The sequence below is a fragment of the Chlorocebus sabaeus genome, chromosome 9 (assembly GCF_047675955.1).
Source record: "Chlorocebus sabaeus isolate Y175 chromosome 9, mChlSab1.0.hap1, whole genome shotgun sequence".
Taxonomy (NCBI): Eukaryota; Metazoa; Chordata; class Mammalia; order Primates; family Cercopithecidae; genus Chlorocebus; species Chlorocebus sabaeus.
The window spans coordinates 81,506,552-81,525,076 of NC_132912.1; the positions used below are offsets into that span (position 1 = coordinate 81,506,552).

Sequence of the window (18,525 nt, forward strand, 5' to 3'; positions counted from 1 at the left end):
GCCTAATAAACAGCTGATATTTTTCTCAGGCACATGCTTCATGTCCCTAATTTCCAAATATTTGGCCGTAAAATGAGGATGGCCACAAATATCTTTCAATGAGTAAACTCTGTGCAGAGTCACTATACTTACAAGCTGGGGCCAGAATGGGAATTGCACACAGCTATTGTTTAATCCAGCTGATGTTTCCTCTAATAGAATCTGGTTCCCCTCAGCCACAGCTGGCTAATTACAAGCTCTATAAATTATTTTTCTCTCATTTGAATGGTTTTGCAATCCACAGCCCAATGTGGAATCAATAATCCTTCTTTAACTTCCTGCAAAGCCTGAAGAATCACGCCTGAATATTTCAACTTTTGAAACCTGAGGGAAGTAAGAGGAGAGGAGGTTTGAAAATAAAAGCAAACCTTAATTGCATGACAGAGAGCTCATGGCTGAGCAAAGAGATACAGAGACTGGACCTCAAAATTAGAGCTCCAAAATGCCATGCTCCTCATCTTTGGTTCAATCAGTTGTCACAAATGAGAAAGAGGGTTAATTATCATATAATTGTAAAAGTGGTTAAAAACAAACAAAGCATGGTTTAAATTCTGCAGTACTGTAGTAATAGTAAATGAATCTTTTGCATTCTGCAGTGGTGTGTGCTTTTTGAATCATTTCCAAATGATTCATTATCTGATCTCCAAAGTAAACCCAGTGAGGGAGCAGAGAAGACATTCTTTTGATAAAATAAAAACATTAAGTGAGAGGTTAGTTAGTGACAGAGGCCAGCGAGAAACCAGAATTACTGACTCCAAATCTAAGATTCTCTCCATTAAAGCTAATTCCCCACAGCAACGCTGCCACCAGCATATTCACATAGTATACTGCCTAATTAAATCCAGATGGCTCGTGAATCTCTTCTGGCTCCATCTGGGTTAATGTAGAAAATGAAAGAGAAGCAGTTCCTCTGCTTGTGTATTTTAAAGGGAAGTGGTAAGTTTTGATTATCAAAGGGAATCAGAATCATCTCTTTCTTTATCATAACATGTCAGTCTCCTCACATAAGTACATTAGTGCTCCTAGCACATTAATAGCACACCACAGCTGCCCACATCAAATCATTAAAAAGAAATGGAAGCACAAAACTCCAGAGTACAAATAAACCTATTAAACAACCATTGAGAGCTAATTTCCTTATGGACCTTCATGACCAAAAATGAGGTTTCCTCACTTATGTTTATGTAATAGTCATTCCGAGAAACTTAATCAGCTGGAGGGCAAATTGTAGATCTTAGGAGGCAAATATATCCAAGATGTTTCCAGGATTCTCTGAGTTTAGACATGGGCGGGTAGAGTTCCAGCTCAGAGCCAATCTGGCTGAGTTCAAACCTCAACTCTGCTGCTTAGTAGCTGGGTGATGTTAGACAAGTTGCTTACCCTCTCCAAACCTCAGTGCTTTCATGCTTTTCTAAGCATTAAAAGTGAGGTTAACAACAAAACCTTCTGCATGGACTGTGGTAGGATCAAATGAGATAAAATTCATATTCTCATGCTGTATATAAAACCATTTAATGCTTAGCATTCAGGTAATAATTTGAACATCTATTTTTGATTATACAGCATATATAAAATGTCCCCATTTTTACAATCAAAAGACGAATCTTGAAGCTTAATATTTTATGTAGGTCAAAGGCATTCTATCGACTGAAGAGGAGTTTAGGCATCGTTTGATCCATAAGTGTATTAGTCCATTTTCACGCTGCTGATAAAGACCATACCTGAGACTGGGCAATTTACAAAAGAAGTCCAGCCATGTGGACTTATAGTTCCATATGGCTGGGGAGGCCTCACAATCATGGCGGAAGGCAAGGAGGAGCAAGGCACATCTTATGTGAATGACAGCAGGCAAAAAGAGCTCGTGCAGAGAAACTCTTGTTTTTAAAACCATCAGATCTTGTGTGACCAATTCACTATCATGGGAACAGCATGGGAAAGACTTGCCTCCATGATTCAGTTATCTCCCACTGGGTCCCTCCCACAACACCTGGGAATTATGGGAACTACAAGATGAGATTTGGATGGGGATACAGAGCCAAGACCATATCACTAAGTATTGGATAAGTGCCTACTATCCATCAGGAAATAAAAAACAAACTCTCACTAACCATAAAAGAGTTTATAATGCTAATGAATAGAACACAAAATGAGAAATATTATCAGATCATATAGGTTTATTTTCAAATTAGCGGTATTTACTAGTGTTTCTCAAAACTGGAATCTATGTGCCCCTGTCCACAGATATATTTTTATGCAGAGTCTCTCTGTGAATTTTTTACATTTTTCTGAAAATCTTTCAAAATGAATTAATATAAACATATTATTGATTATTTTGGTGGTAAAGTACATCTGAGTACCACCACAAGATTTCAGTGCCAAAGTTTACATATTTGTACTTGTGATTATGATTGTGTGAAGTCCAAGTTATGTCACTTTTATTTGTGCTTACTAAGATTAAAAATAGTGAAGCATTGAAGCCAACTAAATGCAAATTGATGTCAGAAGGCTGTATGAATAGTTGAAATAAAAAACAGTGGAAGAAGAATTTGAATTATCACATGGAACAAGGTAATAATAGGCATGCTTATTTCAAACAATGTAGGATGTTATGGGGGTCTCATATTCATGTTAAAGCAAAGGAAAAAGAAATGCACCAAAGTGATGCTGTTTATTTGTCAATTTTATTATTTTTTCTACTTAATTTGTAAATGTATTTTGTTCCCGTTGTTATATAAACGACATAAGGTAAAAGTTTATATCACACATTCTATGGCCTTTCTAAAGTCACTTATTGGTTCTGACAGGTTTTTGTAGATTCTTTTGAACCTTCTGCATAAACATTTCATCTGCACATAGTTTATTTCTTCCATTCCAATCCAAATGGCTTTCTTCTTTCTTTCTTTTTTTGACATATTGCACTGGCTAGTACAATGTTGAATGAAAATGATGACTTCATATTGATGAGAATCAACTTTTATTCTTGGTACAAGTTTGTCTTTCTTTGCTTATAGGCTCTCATCCAGCATCACACTCTGCAGGCTTACAGAATGTTTGATCCACTGATCACATAACACTGCACAGACTAAAGGGCCCATTTTAAAGCAAAGGAGGTACAGCAATGGGCATATGACAATGAGATCTACTGGTCATGTCTCATACTATACCATGCAGGAGTTGCAGAACTGAAAGAGTGGTGGAACTGTTTGTTAAAATGCCAGCTTATAAACGGTACCCAGTGAAGATGAGAAGCTGTCCCTGAGAATCCAGTATACACTCTAAATCAAAGACAATTATACAGTGCTGTGTCCACAATTGGTAAAATCCATGGGCCAAGGAACCAAGGAACGAGAAAGGAATAACCCTGCTTCCCATCACTCCTAGTGATCTACTCAGGGGAATTTTGCTTACCATTCCCACTGCAGACAAGTAGGCAAGAGGGACAGGCAAGAGTCCCATTGACCTCCTTCTTCCGAGGCTCCTTCTACTGAGGGACCAGTTGGCAAGAAAAGAAGTTAATTAACCCTAATTATTAGATGATAGGGTTGTTGTTACTCTTGGAGGAAACACTATGAATAAAACAAAAAGACTGGTAGTCTAGAGTACAAGCTCTCAATGTGAGCTCAAATGCTTTTTTTAAAAAATCATTGTTTCCAGCAGGGGCAGAGGCTCACTCTGTATATATCCAGACCTGTTGAGAGAACACAGCTGTAATACATCAAACATTTGTCTGCACATTTAAGGGCATGGAGGAGAGAGGAAAAGCAGCAGAAAGGTTACCAAAGCAGGGTATATTCGTCTGTTCTCAAGCTGCTCTAAAGACTGGGTAATTTACAAAGGAAAGAGCTTTTAATTGACTCACAGTTCCGTATGGCTGGAGAGGCCTCAGGAAACTTAACGATCATGGCGGAAGGCACCTCTTCACAGGACGGCAGGAGAGGGAATGAGTGCAAGCAGGGAAAAAGCCAGACACTTATGAAACCATCAGATCTCATGAGATTCATCATTATCATGAGAAGAGCATGGGGGAAACTGCCCCCAGGATTCAATTACCTCTACCTGGTCCTGCCCTTGACATGTGGGGATTATAGAGACTACAATTCAAGGTGAGAATTGGGTGGGGACACAGAGGGGAAACTATATCACAGGGTAAGAATGACTGGGATATTCAAGTTCGTATAAAAATTTTAATTATTCTGTCACTTATTAAGCAGCACAGTGATAAGTGCATAGAGGGAAACACAGATCCATAAGACAATGGTTTGTCTTCAGCACTGGTTACTTCACTAAAATGAAGACTTTTGTGCTCTCATCTGTCTTGATTCACCTCTCCTGGTCGTGAAGACCTGTCTTCCTAGAGGGTGTTAGGCTATTTCCTCTCTCTCTTACATTGTTTATGTGCGTTGTTAGTCTCTCTACCTTCATGAGGATAGTTTCTTGCCCCTCTGTCTTCTTTACCGTTTTATACATAGTACCTAGCACATGGCTTAACACATAGAGTTTAACTATATTAAATTAATGAGTGACTTACCAATGGTAAAGCCGTAGAATGGAATATCATTCTATTTAAAATCATTCTATAAGTGGATAATTACTAGTCATATATTATTAATTTGTAAATAACCAGGTTACTGATTAATACATACAATATAATCTCATTTTTAAGAATATGATAAAAATACATAAATAATCATGCCAGTTATCTGTGGAACATGGCAATGGGGGTGATTATATATGCTTTTCTGATAGTTTTAACTCTATTTTATATTTTTCTCTGCAATTGATATATATTGCTATTTTTAAAAAGGATAAATTTATTTCTAATAATAAAATGCTAAACCACTCTATTGATACTTATTCTTATTGCCTATGTGGAAAAACAAAATCATTTGATCTATGACTGAAAGTGGAGTAACTAATATTTACCTCCGGGACTATAGTTCTCAGCTGGAGACAATTTTGCCTCCTCAGCAAGCATTTGGCAATGTCTGGAGATCATTTTGATTGCCATAATTTGGGATGCGACAGTTGTCAATTTAAGAGTATAGTAGGTAAAGGCCAAAGATGATGCTTAACATCTACTTTGCACAGGACAGCCTCCCACAACAAAGAATTATCTGGTCCAAATAGTGCTGAGGTTCAGAAACCCTGTGGTAATATAGTTAGTATTTTTATTCTGAAAGACTTTCAGATAATATAATTCAGGTTTTCAGCTTCAGCTTCTTTAGAGGAAGAAATGTTTTTAGTCACCAAACATGTAACTGCTCACTCTGGCTAAAGATTATTCTTGCATTTATTCAAAATGGAGTTCATAAAAATATATTTTAAAGATATTCCTTTATATTACAGCTATATGTAGGTACAATTCATTGAGAAAGGAAAGGTGTTATAAAAAACAGCTATTAATGGATAAAGCAAAATTATATTGACATTTTCATTTGGTAGCTTCTTAATAAGAGTGAATTATTGAGCTAATAGTGAACCATTCAAGGCTGACTTGATGTTTAATAAGAAACAACTTCGTTTATTGTCAGTTATCCAAAGGAGGTTCTGGCGGCCAGGATTGCTGAACATTTCACAAGGAAAATTTCTCAATCTCCCTTTGTAAATATCTTTAAAAATAGAGACTAGATGAGAATTTGGGCATCATCTCTGAACTCAAGTACACTTAATTTATTTATAAATCACATTTATTAAAGACAAATTATATGATATAGAAGAGTCATAGAAACATGTTTGTATATATAGTTGCTGTTTAACTTAATTAATTGATTTCCGTAATGTGCCATTTTGGGCAAAAGCAATAACATTGTAGAATCTTTCCAAGAGATTCACTTTCTATTGTCACAGACCGACAATTTCTCTCAAGTGGATGACTGCAAAGCATCCTAACTAGTCTTCCCACCTCTAGTTTATAATGCAGACATTGCTCATAAATCCAAGTAAATATCTCTGAGTGTTAGTTTCCTCAACTGCACAATGAAGATATTATCTGCTTCACAGAGTAATGCCAAGAGTTAAATAAAATGGCACGTATAAAGCACCTAAAGTAGTGATGAACACATAGTAGGTGCTCAATAATGAGAACCTAAAACAAAATAAAAGTGCCCATGCTGATGGACTGATGCATTTCACCCCCCACTCAGACATTTATGTTTTCATAATGCTATATTTATATAAGCCTGTGTCTGAAATCCTGGGAATTTGCCAGACTGCAAGCACAATAAGGCTCCAGCTCATGGGAGCATGAAAATTATTTGCTACAACCTCTTTCCTATCTGTTCCATTTTCTGAGTAGTAAGACACCCTGGACTAGTATAAACTACCATCTTAGGTAGAGATACCTTTTTTTATAAGTTGTTTGATTTCTGTGCAGTAAAATAACTAAATGAATCAAAAAATAGCTTCCTTTCATTCACTTCCAGAGAAAATGGAAATATACTAACAGTATTGAGACTTACGCAATAATGTGTTCATCAGAAATTAAGAACTACTATTTGTTGAGGTTTATCTCTTTTCCTTTACCCCTCACATTGACGCTAAAAATTGCCATTATTTGCCCTGTTTTACGGATGAGAAACTTGGGTTCTAGACAGATTGTAATTTACTCAGTGTCACATGGCTATAAGCTACATGGTTTAGATTTAATTTCGGGTTTCTCTGACTTGTATGCAGCCTGTCTCTCAGCAGAAACGTATTAGGAGGAAACTAGATACGTTAAAATTTCTTTAGTCTTCCCAGGAATAATTAAAGGTTGAGAAGAAGTTAAAGTTTTCGTCTGGACCAAAGAAAGTTATTTTCTTTTTTTTAAGAGCTCAAAATAGTTGACTGACTCATGAGCTCTCCCAAGTCATGCTAAATTTTCAGGGTGTTGTTTTTGCCTAAATTTTCTCTCCTCAAAGCTAATGATTTCCTCCTCAGTGCTGATGTAGTTTTGTGCTAACCCAAAGGAAAGAAAGAATTACCCAAAGAGATATGAACTATAGCTTAAATCCTGACTCTATGTATGTTTGTCTGAATTCACATTCCCTGGCCCAGTCATAAGTCTTCTCTTTCCTTTTTCTCAGTGGTAGACCATATTCCTTGAAGTCAGTTACAATAAAATCACATTTCATTGCTGGAATAAACTACACGCAACTAAGGAATAATAAAAATCATAGCTACCCCAAAACCCTTAAAATACCTAATAAATGGTATGTGAACATTTTGAAAAGAAATTACTGTTTCCTTAATTTCCCCTCTAATCATGAGAGTCATTTCCCCCATCTTTGCTTATCCTGGCAGCTATTCAAGACCAGCTTTCATTGCTATTCACTCTCTTTATTATATCTGCAACATGTTTGAATAGTCATAGTTCTGTGCTCAGCTTTGTAATTAGATGGAGTGATGAAAATAACTTTTACTTCAGTCCAATTTTCTCTGTATAAAAATAACTCTTTGAATCTTCTGATGTAATAAATTATAGAAAACTTTAGGTAGGATTGGTTCTAAAATTGGAGTCTGATTAGGGCCAGATGCCTCAAAACGGTATCAGAACCATCTTTCACATTGTATTCTTTCATTGTAGACTCAGATGCTATGCCATAATTAACCTCATTGGTTCTGCAAATTTGAAGATTTATGGTGGATGACCAGTAGGACATAGCTATCATCTTATACAGCAATTTATGTCCAATAATTACTCTGCCTACCAAATAGCTAATTTATAAAATTGAGGATTGGGGGATGAAATTCTCAAGCTTCTTTCAGGTCTGCTGTTTATTTACCTCAGTTTCCATAAGCAGACATATAACACAGTGTATTAAAATGAAATTTTGAATTTGGGTCTCTGGCTTTTAAAAATATCACATTTTCTAAAATTGTGTCAGGAGAGAAGATTCTTATCTCCTCACTCAGCTTACTAAAGGCATTACATGGCATTAGAGTTAATAACTTGATCCAACAATAACAACACTAGTAAATAATTTACATCTTCATAGCACTATAAATTACAAAATAAATTTGGGATAGCAAACTGAAATCAGTACAAGGCTAGTCAGGTGACCTAAATGGGTGAAGCTGGGTGAGGATGTGGAAAATGAGACAAGGTAAGCATCAGAGTTTATACACTGGAATATCTGAGGCAATTCAGCAATATACTAGATAGCTTTTTAAAAAAATTCTCATCCAAATCCAAAGCTATGAGATCTGAATGAGTACTAAACCTCTCAATGACTGGAAGATTATCCATAAAAGTCCCTGGGAAGAGAGAAATGACCCCAAAGAGTCAAGTTGCCTTTATTCCCTATAACTCCCTCTGTGTTCCAGGGACGCCAGGGCTCCTGGGCCAGCCTTTATTAGCAAAGTGCAAAAGAACTGGAACATTTCCTTGCTGAAGCACAAAGGCCCTTTGCCTCTTTTGTTGGCTCAGAAGCTTCAATCAGTTTCACAGTTTCAAAGGTTCAAACAGTGGAGTTCCAACTGGGCTAGGATTGAGTAGTGTCCAGGGTACTGAGTAGGAAAGTGAATGTCTCTGCCCACTCAGTAACCCCAAGTTAGTGAAATCTTCCTATGAAGGTCAAAACATGATGTTTTATGATTTGAGCCATCACAAGAGCAGCAGAGAACAGGGTGGTGAAATACCAATTTACCCTTCACTTTCAAACAACTATTTATTACTTGGCAACCTTTGAAATAACATAAACAACCATTCTTAAGGACTTACCAAAACCCATTCTTTAGCATCATACATTCAGAGCAGGCAGCTTCCTTTGAAAGTTATAAAAGAGTCAGGCTAGCCTAGCTGATAGTTAGAGAGCCAGTGATGGACAGACATATAAAAGCCAAGTTAAGTGAAAGGGAAAGAGAAATGAACCATTAGAAAAGGACATGGCAACTCGAAGAAAAGTCATAGAGGAAGAACTGGGGAAAGCAAGCTCCATTGTTTGTTGCCCTCAGCTCTTAGCCAAGTCAGGGGGAAGATGGAAGATGATCAGCATACAGAAAACCCACTTATTGTCAGTTTTTGTTACACTCCTATGGTTAAGAGACCAGATAAACTTTTATTCTCTCTTTAATATGAAGAGAAGGGCAATTATTTATAAAGGACAGTTACAAAGAGGTGCTTTAGTGCCAGATATAATCCATTAACATCCCCTGGCAGACTCCAATTACCCAATCCCCACTTATATAAATTAAAATACTGAATCCTTCAGTTATTTTTGTTAATCAATTCCACAGATATCTATCATCTACTCTATCTACTATGGGCTAGCCACTGCACAAGGCACGAGTGATATAAAGATAAATGAAATGTTAACCTTGTACTCAAGTAGACTATAGACTAGGGGATAAGGAAAAACACCACACCAGTAATGGCAGTATGGAAAGTGGCAAGAGCTCAGCCTTCAGACCCAGATAGAAATGGATTTGAATCTGTACTATGCCACCTCTTAGGTAGCCTCGCTAGCCAAACCTCAGTTTTCTCACTTGTAAAATGGACACAAATTTATATATAATATAGGGCACTTCTATGAACCAGGAATACCATTTGTCAAATAAAATAGGTATTCAATAAATGGACATCAGTTTGTGCTGGTTACCTTGTGTTTGTCTTTCTAGATTCACACTCTACTTTTCTCAATCCTATTCTATGATGTAGGAACTAGGAGACTGACCTTTACAGATTACATATATTATGAATTACATCAGTCTCCATTTACCCTTTGGCTTCTGGTTGGATTCAGTTCATTGAAGTCATTGGCAGTAGACTGGAGGACATGAGAAATGTGAGGCTGAGTATGTATTTCCCAGATTCCCTCATTGCGGAGTTGCTGTGGATCTTTCTACAAAGGGCCACAGCCTTCATAAGGCTCAGGCATTCTCTTTGGCTTGTATTAACTACTTCTCTTTTCTTCATCAAGCTTAGGGTGGAAATACTTTCTGATGCTACTAGTACGAGGGTGGTACTGAACTATCTATTGTTGGTTCCCCTAAATCCCGACAATTCCTTGGTTTTATTAAACTCTCCTCAAATTGTCCATTTGGAGTATGCTGTCTGTTTCCTGCTGAGACCCTGATAGATACAAATGTCTTTATTAGTATAGATAGCAATGTACTATGAGAATAGAGGTTAAACAAACAAAACCATCCTGGAGGATATTGGGAACAGTTCTAGGGGGAGGTAGTATCTAAACGACCTTCTGACAATGAATAGGAATAAGCAATGTGAAAAAAAAAGCAGGAAGAGAACATTCTGGGCAGAAGAATACCATATGCAAAGATTCAGAGGCAAAAACAAAAAACAAAAAACAAAAACCCTACTACATTGTGGGGGAATTTCAAGCTTAGCTAGAGCATAGAATAAGAGATAAAAAGCTGACAGATGAAGCTGAAGAAGTAAATTGAACCAAGGTCACAAAAGACCATGCGTGACTTTTCCCCCCAGGTAGTGAGATATTATTAAAGGATTTTAACCTAGGTTATAACATGATGACATTGCATTTTAGAAAGTGATACAGAGACAAGATTAGAAAGGGGAAAGACTGGAGACAGAAATATCAATAAGCAATTTTGGTGAAAAAAATAAGGTAGCCAAATGGGGCTTTTTCTTCCCCTTTCCCCTAAACAACTAGTTGTTAAACATTGATTAGGACCTCATTAAAACAGGAAGAGTCCCTTCCCTCAGCTGCTGCCAAGGTACTCAGTCCTTCTGAAAAAGCTAAGGCCACATTGGAGTGAGGCACTCCAACTGCAATGTGGTGGATGTGAGTCTTGAGCTGCCCACTACCGTGCTACTTCATCTCGCAAGTAGTACTGTGGGCCGGCAGCTCCGGTCACACTTTCACCCAAGATTGTCTGCATTTACTGGGTCCTCATTCTGCAAGATAATGAGGTGACCATCACGGAGGATAAATTCAATACCGTCATTAAAGTAGCTGCTGTAACTGTTGAGTCCTTTTGGCCTGGCTTCTTTGCAAAAGCCCTGGCCAGTATGGGCAGCCTCCTTTGCAATGCAGGGGCTGCTAGTTTGCTCCAGCAGCCCACACCGCACAGGAAGGAGGTCCTGCCCCTTCCACCACTGCTGCCTCGGCTGAGGAGAGGGAAGTGGAAGCAAAGAAAGAAGAATCTGAGGAGTCTGACGAGGACATGGGCTTTGGTCTTTTTGACTAAACTTGTTTTATAACATGTTCAATAAATAGCTGAACTCTTAATAAACAAAAATATATAAATATATAAAAAAAGAATACCTCTGATAATGATGGCAAAATTTGCAGTCCGACTTGTGTAAATGACGACACTACCACCACCATGAAGAACCTAGCCAAGAACTAACAGGCAAATTAGAACTGCAAGGCAAATTCCAGGACCTGAATGAAAGCAAGTTAGAAGGATCAGTGGGATGTCCATGAGGAGCCATGTAAAGATGGACAAGCACAATGGCACTGAGAGGAGAATCTAAAACATCTGGAGTTGCAGGCAATCTAGGTTGCAAATTGGCAAAGAAAAATTCGGATAGTCTCTAGACCTGGAATCTGAAACCAGGAGCATCACAACAACAGAAGATGATTCAAACATTAAGATGAGGGTAGGGGATGTTGTATCAAAGCAAAGCCAGAGCCAGAAAGCTCTCAAAATGGTTGTGTGGCTTCTTGCTAGTTTTTATAAAAGAAGGCTTCTATTTCCTTGCTGGGGAATTACACTGGAATATGTTGCCACCCTCACCATCAAGGTATCTTCCAAAGAGTAAGGAAGATCAGAGTTTAGGAAAACATCCATGTGAGATGTGAGATGAAGTTGTGGCATGGGCAACTACTGATCAGGTGTAGTCTTTGAGCTCATACTCCCATAGTTCAAAAAGTCTTGCAGCCTGTTGCCCAGGGAGTAGAAGACAAAGACAAGCCAATGGGCAACTCTTTGATTCCTTTAATTGTGGTGGGCAGGACTGGCTGCATTGTTTGTGGAGCCCAGTGCAAAATGAAGTGGTAAGAAAGTATTAAGTATTTCAAGATGGTAACAGCAGAACCATAAACTAAGCATATGACCTGTGAAGTTGGCCCTCATGATTGGGTCACTTTGGTAATGATGAAAATTGGCTGAACATATTACCTTCTTCTCTTTGGTGTAGATCCTATCTTGTATTATTCACCACTTTGGAAGACACAGAGATATTGACTCTTTGGCTGGTGACCATAGATCTGGTAAGTGCAGACTCTCTGGAACCAGGAAAATTAAGACTGAGAGAAACATGATTTCAATGACATCTGGCTAATGCAACATCATAGCAAATGGCAAAAACTGTGAGAACATGACTCTTTCCAAGGATAACTAGTTGAATAGGCTAGATGATGTAACAAACAATGTAAAATTGTCATGAATGCAGAACATAGAAGCTTCTTTCTTGCCCACGTATAATCCAGTGAAGGCCAGGGGGCTTTAGTTCCACATAGTCAGAGACTGAAGGCTCTATAGTCTTGTTGATGCACTTTCCTCTAAGGCCTTCGTCAACTCCATTTAGTTGGTGGATGGGGAAATAGAACAAGCATCCAGTTTAGGAGGTCTTCATGGCCCAAGACATGAAGTGGTACCTTTCAATTCTACTCACTTTTCTTTGGTTCGAACTCATTTGCGTGACCAACCACATCTACCACAAAAGACATTGGAAAGTCTGGTTTGGTGCCCACAAGAAAATTAATGCAGTTTATTGATGGCGCCAGTTACTGATGAACACCAACAGTCTCGCCTGCATAAAGGCTATTAGTGGTAGCTCAGGTCCACATGAATTCTGTTTAAGAAAATTATTTCCTTCCTTCTTTCCTATATTAAACAGATTTTTGTCATAAGCTTGCAATGTGCAGGCATGTGCTAAATGCATGGGATTATAATGATGATAATACACAGAACCTATTCTCATAGAGAACTAGTCACAAACAGAAAAATAGCAAAAAGAGGGCAATGTACCTGGTGCTTGCTTTAGATGGTGTGGCCTCTGGACTGATATGGCTCTGGCTCCTCAGATTGGAGCTCCTTAAAACAATGCTAGATTCTCAGTATCTATTTGTTGGGAGAGTTGATCCCTTCGAGCTCTGGCATTTTAAGAGTTTTATGTTCCTGAAACTAAGAAGAGACAGGAAACCAGGTAAGAAGGCTAGGCAGGCATCAGGAATAATGTGAATGAGAGTTAGCAACTGGAATTTGGGGTAAAATGTGGTACAATAGAGAGTCCACTGGGATAGTAACTTGGGGGGTATTTTATGACTTAAATAAACATGACTTTATTATGGTTAAGCAGTTAAGTGAATCTTCACGGTGGCTGGAGCACAGTGCCTATACTCTCAAATATGCAGAAGTCCTCAAACTTTGGAGTACTTAAGAATCATATCAAGAACTTTTAAAAAATTCATATTTCCTGGCCCCAAATTCCATATACGAAGGGCAGGAATCTAGAATATGTTTTTTTTAGCAAGCACTTCTAGATGATTCTGTTTCAGAAACCTTGAGATTGAGATTACATGTCCCAAACAGCTGCTGACTGTGGTAAAGCTCAGTGGAGTCAGACTTCCCTGTTTTTTTTTCACTCCTGTAAGGTGTCATGTGGTAGATCAGGGGTGATCAGCATCCTTCTGTCTCAGTTTTTAAGTGTCTTAGTGCTGTGACTTGCCACTCCTACTCCCATTCCTGTCACCTTTTTAGTGCTGCCAGCATTTGCAGAGAAGTTATGAGAAGAAGGGAGATTGCAATAAAACTTTCTGCTGGATCCTGGTGTTGGCACACATTTGGACAAAAATTAAAGGAGACAAATGAGTCTATGAGACAGCTGGTTCTCAACATCTGGCTAACACTGTGGGCAACACATCTGGATTCAAGGCTCCTCATTCCCCTGTCTGAGTTGGAAAGTTTAGGGTCGGAGAAGCTGTGTTTTTCTCCCTTTAGATGGATTACCTAAGTATTCTCCTGATTGGGTTGAGTCAGAGCCACCCCAGGGGATGGAAAATTAGGTCCATACACACAGACACACAGACCATAGACTCAGGCCACCCAGAACTTCAGAAGCTGCAGAGAAGACCCTGCCTACCACCACCAAAACATATGGTATGGGACTGTCCTTCTTCCTTCTACACTTCTCAAACTATATTTAAAAATTTTAAAAAAATATTTTGCCTTACAGGGACTGCCCTAGACACTTACTCTAACCCAATTTAATCTGGAAACAGATGCTAAACGTGGGAGCCAGGATGTTCCTATAAAATCATGAGATCCACAATATAGTCAAGAACAACATTTAGGACCTCAGACCCCACCCGGTAGTCCTATCACACCACATCTGCTTGTTTTAGAAATTCCTTTTGCTTCCATTTCAAAATGTGAAGCAGCTGCTATGGTAGAACCCTAAGTGAATGAGTCTCTATACACGAGGAAATGATACTTTATAAGCAGTGGATTCTGAAACTATAACTGGAATACCCTTTCTTGTTACACCTGTATCTCTGCAAGAGAAAATGTTTAAGTGAAGTTTTGGCTTTAATTAAAGACTGCCAACTTTCCTTTTGACTGTGGCAGAATCTATAGTTAATTGAGGCCTCTGATGACTAACAAGGAAGACCATCCTGTCAAGTCGTGATGTCTCTGGGTTTTGAAAAAGAAAAGTGGATCTGGCTGTAATCCAGTTGCAAGAAAGAGAAAATTAGCCAGAAAGAGTATCTCAAATGAGGGACAAACCCTGGCATGTTATTTTATTCCTTTACTGAGAAATTCATTGTACCCCACTCACAACTCACATTAATCCATATGGAATTTCTGCCAAGTAGGATGGGTGCTCAACTACCTAAGGACCACTCCAGAGGCAAGGCAAGTTGAATCTTCAAGTTCTCATATTGTCCTGTTTACAGGGCACATGGAGAGAGACAGTCTGGACTTTGTGGGAGGCTCCTATTTGTTAGCCTTTTCTGACTTCTACACACAGCTCAGGAAATAATACTATGTAGATTCTAGTAATTCACAAAGCAGCAGAGCCAGGAGCAGCTCCATGTGTTGTATCTACAATAGTATTCAGAGAACAGTCCTGGTTGAAGGAATATCCTTGCAAGTCCTTTGGCTTTCTTAATGAGAGATAGGGTCCTACCTGCTACTGAAGCTTGACAAGGGTTCAGATACTAAGCATCTAGTTACTGAGTGCATACTCAGTACATATATAATTATATATATATAGTTATAGATATAATAACTGAGTATGACTATGCTTTCAGTAACTAGAAATTATAAAGCAAAGGGAGGATGGACAAAATTGAGGAATGGGATACACTGATGTTTAGTAGACTAAATCACAATCTTGTGAAAGGAGAGTTCTGAGTCTATTAGTTCATTCATTCAATCATTGTTTATTTAGTGTGTACTATGTACTAAATACTGTGCCAGTAATTAAGAATATAAGAGTAAGCAAGACTTCCTTGTGGAGCATCATGGATATCATAATGTAGTGTTAATTGCAATTATTGGTGCCATAGGAGCCCATAGCATGGGAAGCTACTGGAGATTTCAGAGATCAGGAAGGTCTTTCAGGAGGAAATGACTTTGAGCAGGCACTTTTGCAGGCCTCTGTTCCTTAATGTTTAAAATGAAAACAATAAAACAACCTCATAAGTCTGGGATAAAAATTAAATGAGATGATGTTTGAAAAGTTATTACCCTAGCTGCTGGACACAGTAAGCTCTGCAAAGATATAGTCAATACTATTATTTTTGTCTTAATATTACTCAAACTATCATTACTAGTATACTATAACTAGTATTATTATTGCTTTTATAATTATTTGGGACTTGAAGGGCTGGTAGATAAAAGCCAGGGGAAGGATAGAGACCCTGACAGAGTAACAACATGTTTGAGGGGCTACAGGCAAGAGACATAATCGCCTGGGGTGACGGGACATTTAGTATGTGTAGAATATAAAACAAGAGACCGGTTGGAGACATAGACCAGATTGTAATCATGAAGAATTTTATAAGGCAAGTCTAAAGAGTTGAGATTCTACCCCAAAAGCCACAAAAGGATATTACATGCAGTAACATGATTACACACAAACATATCCCACACACAGACTTACACACTCACACCACACTTATATCCATAATTTTCAAATGATCATGTCATAATACAGCTAGGTTTTGTAGAAGAGATAATTCATGCTTTTTAATTTTAATATTGAGAGAACTGAGTCTAAAGGGAGTAACAGGACATAAACAGGATAGCAGAAGTAATTACTTCATATCTTTTGAATGCAAATACCTTGCTTTTTCCCACCACACCACACTGCTCTCCTTATCACCCTTTCCATTATTAATACCCTGCTGTTGGCCAAACTGGAAAACTTAGTTTCCCAACTAAACTCTTTACCCTTGAAAGTATGTGGGAATCTGTAGAAAATTCTGACACTGTTGAATTGTCTCTAAAAACCAGACTCAAACTTCACACACTATATTACAGTGGGTTCTTGGGAATCCAGTGGTTTTAGCTTTTAAGCACTGTAGAATTCTCCACAAGTAGATTTTACTGCAAACTGCCCTCCAACCTCCACCATGATTCTTCTATAGATAAAATTCAGTACCAAATTAACACAAAGATGACAGAGAAAATGGCCCCAGAGGAGCACCCTACAGATTTCAGGAGAAAAATCATGTTGGAGAATGGATTTGTCTTGATGTTGATTCTAGGTGGTTTTGGGGTTTGAATGTTTATAATTTTTGCTAGGCCACAGAGACAAATTCCTTGCAGCTCTCGATGCCTTCCTCAGTCACTGACTGTAAATTTGATGTAAATCACCAGACTGTAAATTTGATGCATTCTGCACCCAACAACCTACTGTTCCCTCACAAACTGTTTCAAGGGTTACAATCCTGATTTTCCATATGTTAACAACTTTGAACATACCACCAAAATGCATCTGTGTTAGATATCTCTCTGTAGAAATGCCTCTATTGAACTACCATTTAATATTATATATTTTTAAATTGTGTGTTCATAGAATGTCTAACCTGGAATTCCCCAAAAAGCCGGACACATGGACTTGCCTGCCCATTAATAGTTTATTTTGGGAGGTGGCCCTAATGACTAGTAATGGGGGACTGAGAAGAGTGAAAGAGGGAAGCAGGGAAAGCCAGTCCAATGTGTGTAACTGACATGGTCACTGAGTGGGCAAAGAACCTCAAAACTCCTGAGACGTTCTGAGGAGCTGAGGAGAACAAGCCACAAAATTGTCCTCAAGAAACAGAAGAGACTAATTAATAACTGACTCCCATCTCCATTGGTTAAAGGTTTGTCCCACAAGTAGTTAATTTCCCTGCATTTTCAGGCTTGTGCATGAATCAGAGTGTTGAACAGGTTTCTACAGGTGTACCATGTGGTGATGACAAAGCACAAAGCAAGAGACAACAGTGCAGCTGAGGCAAAGTATGATTGGGATAGGTATCCCAGCTATGGCAGGAGAAAAATGCAGACCAAGAGGATGTGAGATGGAGCACCAGAGGTGTCAGGAAACACACAAGGTGCAGAGGAAGAACTAGGATTTCAATCCAAGTAGTCTGTTTTAGAAGCCCAAGCTCTTACGGCAGTGGTTCTCAAACTTCAGTGTGCTTCACGCTCAGCTGGAGGGCTTGTGGAAACACAGCTTATGGAACTCCACTTCTAGAGTTTCTGATTCTGTGTGCCAGAGGTAGGGGGCAGATATTTTGTGCTTTTCTCATTTCCAAAGTGGTGCTGCTGATGCTGGTCCAGGAACCACATTTTGAGAACTGCTGCATCACACATGAACACTGCTATCTTGCTAAGGGTCGCTAAGAACAGCAAAGGAAACATTCAGCGCTATGGGGGACAGTTGTGCCCAATTTACTAACTTTTAAGTTTTTAAGAAACTGCTTAGATGCCTCTCAAAAGGAAAATCTTCTCCTCCACAGCCAGTGCATGAGTGCGTGGTCTAGATCATAAATATTTGTGTCAGAAATGATACGCTTGGTTCATGAGGCATTAGATAATCAAAGAAATGGTATTGTGGTCAACTGCCACACTTCAGGCAGGAATCCTAAAGAAGTCACTGTGAAACTTAGAAAGTCATAAAAATCCAAGAGGCTTGGAGTATGATGAAGCTGAACTTCAAAATGAGAGTGTGAAAGTGAAAATGGAGCAGCTGTCTTAACTGAATATTTATATCTGGGGTGCTCTGTAATGAGCTTTCAATTTTTGCTACATTTAATGAATAGCGATTACGTACAAAACTGAAAAAATACATAAGACATAGTTTCTATTTTTAAACGTTTACAGTTGAGTAAAGATGAAAAACAAGAAAGCAATTAAAATAAAAAGATATTGGGTAAACTTTTGGAGAAAGAAACAGAACTCTGTGAGAACATAAGAAAGTCGCAAAATTTTGTCTCACAAAACGTAAAAACATTTTAATAAGGAGGTGATAATTAACTGGGTGTGAAGGAGGAAAAGGGCTTGCCATGCAAAGAAGGAAGGAAA

General features: G+C 38.4%; 1 pseudogene; it reads left to right on the forward strand.

The window, feature by feature from the left end:
- The first annotated feature begins 9,389 nt into the window (after nt 1–9,389).
- Nucleotides 9,390–11,265, forward strand: LOC119628102 (large ribosomal subunit protein P1 pseudogene; annotated as a pseudogene).
- The last annotated feature ends 7,260 nt before the right edge of the window (nt 11,266–18,525 follow it).